Source organism: Artemia franciscana, chromosome 7 (genome assembly GCF_032884065.1).
Source record: "Artemia franciscana chromosome 7, ASM3288406v1, whole genome shotgun sequence".
NCBI lineage: Eukaryota > Metazoa > Arthropoda > Branchiopoda > Anostraca > Artemiidae > Artemia > Artemia franciscana.
In genome coordinates this window covers 27,042,444-27,046,138 of record NC_088869.1, presented here as the reverse complement: position 1 = coordinate 27,046,138, position 3,695 = coordinate 27,042,444, and the positions used below count along the sequence as shown (strand labels likewise).

Sequence of the window (3,695 nt, the reverse complement as noted above, 5' to 3'; positions counted from 1 at the left end):
CAACGAGATATTTTTGATTAGCAATCATATTGTAGCCACTAACAAAGGTTAGCTGATCAGCATCACTGTAGATAAATTCAGACGGCATTATCAAACTCAATAAATTTTGGTTACTACATTCTTGTTGCGAACAAACTATTCCTCCCATTGAATCCAACATCAGCGGTCCAGTATATTTTTGTCAATCACTGAATAATCAGTTCGTATTATTCATAGTTTGGAAAGCGAACAGAAATGTGGTGAGCCAGCGAAGTGGTTCGTTATTGTCCCATCTCACAGGTATGACTAAACTGAGTGGCCTATCCATGATATCAAAATGAGGGGTTTGGATTAAATTTCATAAAATACAGAAAAATCTAGCATTAAGTTCTATTCGCACTGCAACAGAAAAATTAGCCGGTATTTCATAAATAGTGGCAGAGGGATTTACGAAGTGGCGGGACTATTTGAAAATTGCCACAACTGCTATCCTAGGCAGTGCACTAGCTCTGCAAAGTAAAAAGCATTGTGTCCACAATTTATTATTTATTGTTTAGGCCAGGGCACTTTGTAACAAAGGAGTTGTTGTAAAATTTCAAAAAGGGTTCATTTAGTTAGAATTTGAAAGGGTTGTTGCTCATTTTAACAGTAGAGAGGGATTGTAGATCAAGAACCCCCTCCAGCGCCGGCCCTCTCCCCAAACATTTTCAATCAACATTTTAAGGTAGCCATTATGTTGCACGAAGTTGAATGACTTAGAAATTATGTCTTTGAGGATGAAAACCCCCAGTGAAAATTTCAAGGATGGCTATCATGAGGAAAATTGTTTTGATCTTGCAGTTATAGAAGAGAAATGAAGGTACTTTAACAATAAAATATGCTTTATTTACTGCTAACATGTCTCTTACCTGAAATAAGACATAAGAAGGCGCATTTTTTAGTTATTCGCAATTTTTCCAATTGAAGGGCTTGGAAGAAATTTTGATGTAATTCATAAAAACCTTCAGAATTTGATCAGACAATAAAACAGTGAACATTACAAGAGTAAACATGAAATTATCTGAAAATTGTAAAATAGTATTTAAACGATTTTGGAGGTATTGCCGTTTATTTCCAACAACGCTGAAACTTGGACATACACCAAAACCAATGTTGATTTTACAATTTGCTCTCGTGATTGCTGATTAACATTACTCGTGAACAATTTGTCCGCGAGAAAAAGCTTATTATTAACTGACAATAGCCGCATTTGAAACACTGCGTTTAGTATACTTGTATATGTCAGTTTTACTGCAGAAATAACTGTAATTGTTCCTCCCAAAATTAACATATAAGGACCTATAAAACGTATGTCTCCGCAATAGAATTTTTGATTTTAGTAGAGCTTTGAAGATCAGTTTTAGAATATTGTCAAAAATAATTCTCTCCCATTTTTGATCAACTGTACTTCAGCACTGTAGATCAATTTTTTCAAGCATTGTAATTTTCTAATTCCTCGTTTGTCTTACTTTTTTCCAAAGCTGTAATGGACTGAAAATTAACCAGAATAACGACCAAAAAAGAAGACAACCAAACAAATTTCGTTTATGTCTAATTCAAAAGCAATACCTAGGCTGAATTTCAAAAGGTAATTATTTTCGTTTTTATTGGTTACAGCGTATTGCTTACAGTTTCCTTACTAGTTGCGGTGATGGGCCTTTCCTTGTACTTTTGATTTGGATGTTATGCTATGTAATAAGCATTTTGTTAAATAATACGCATACACTTTGCAAATCAAATCTAACTAAAAGTACTATCAGCGTCACCTCAACATGGCTGATAATTTCGAAAACAGCTCTACAACAACAAGTTTAACTAGCTATAAACTTAATTTTCCTGGAAGCTTGAAAATATAACCAGCTAGTTTTGAAGAAATTTTGTGCAATCTGCAATTCACGAATTTTATCTGTCAACTTCAAGTTCTGCGGTTTCTTTTCATAAGAAAAAAACTTTTATTCACTTTTTCTATTATTTTGCAAGTGGACAATTTATCGAATTTAGTCATATAATTGACCATAAAATTAATACTCCCTAATTAACACTCTGCAATAAAAAGCCCACCTCCCTCCTCCGAGGAAAATATCTTCAAAAAACATTCTCATTGAAGCAAATTTATTCAGAAAATTTACTACCCACTGAAAACTCTCCTAGACAATCCCCTCCCCCTGCGGAAAACTCCCATGAAAAATGTCTCTGTGTTTCCCAATAACAAATACTATCTTTAAGAAATGGACAAATTGCAAAACTTAAAAAGACACTTTAGGCAAATTGTAAAACCTCGAAAGGTGCATTTTAATGCCGACAAATCCTTGGTTTCCCCATCAGATAAATACTGAATTAGTTTTAAGGGAGAGACGAAAAGAGAATGAAGGTTATAGTATAGTCCCCAAGGCCGTCACCTGGATTTTTTGTGTGTGTGGGGGGGGGATGCAGATGGAAAAAAAAACATAAAAATATCAAATTGATATCTACTCCCTTATGATTTCTGAGAATATTTCTGGTGTACACTGTTGTCATGAAAGTAAAGAGTAAGATTAAACCCCAAAATAATCGGAACTTATTCCGTATAGGAGGGGGTTATCCCTGCCTCATCCACACTTTCACCTCATGGTCACAAAATCTTCAGATGGTGCTCATTAGATCAGAAATTAAGAGTTCAAGCACTTTTTTTTAGAAACCGTAGCTAATTTTACACCAATGAACCGGGGGGGGGGGGGGTCCAAGAGAATGTTTTCCACGTTTGGTATTTTTCATGAGGAGTATCTTCCTAAGGGATAAATCCCCCGAGGAGTATTTTTTGCGGGGTACTTTCCGCAGATTGTTTTGTGGAGGAGGGGGGAGGGTAAATGCTGTCCACCAGTTTTTCAAACAGTTCTGGGTAAAAAAAAAGAGCGACTCGGCAAAATAGTAGCAGAGTCTGTTAAGACCTAACTTTAAAACCTAAAACTAACATAAATTTTTGCGTCGGCTACACCATCTCGAAACCTCGCTCTTTACTCTAAAGTCTCTTTAGAACTTTCAAAAAAGCTTATTATTTTAAATAAGCCGCTATTGTGTTTCAGGAGTAATTCTTAAATAATGGGAACCCAAATTTAAACTTTAACGTAAAGAGCAAAGTATTGAGGAGGGAAAAACTCCCTGCTTATTTAATTATTTCTGTTCGTTTCAAGTTTTAATGTTGGTCCTTATTTTCAGCAGAAAAAAGTTAGTTTTTTTTTCTATAATATCATAAATGTTATAACATTAAAAATATTAAAATGAATTAAAAGAGCAGAGAATGCTTAGAGCGAAGACTATATGCAATAATATGGTATAATGACTATAAGAATATAAAAAAAAAATATTTAGTACTTAATTTACGTACTATATCATCCATAAATCAATATAACCAGCGATCCAGGGATGGTTCAAGACAGCCACTCGTATGTAATTATGATAAAAAGTTTTGGAATCCTGGTTAATGATTAGCTGATGTTTAACTTTCACTCGCAGTCTGTACAGTCGAACAGTCTTCATTGATAAGAAAATGACAATTATCCCCCCCCCCTAGATTTTCAAAAATATATTTTGTCCCCTCTAAATTTTCGTGAATTGACACCACCACTACTACCAGGCAGCAGGTGTTACATGCTGTGATTCCAGTAGTACGAAACATTGAAGCATACATGCGCTCGGCC

The 3,695-nt window shown here is 34.8% G+C and overlaps 1 protein-coding gene across 1 annotated transcript in view; it reads right to left on the bottom strand.

Annotated features, from left to right (window-relative positions):
* LOC136029082 (endoplasmic reticulum lectin 1-like) overlaps nt 1-3,695 on the bottom strand; it is a gene marked incomplete in the record, with an annotated part of 524,377 nt that overhangs the window by 272,604 nt on the left and 248,078 nt on the right.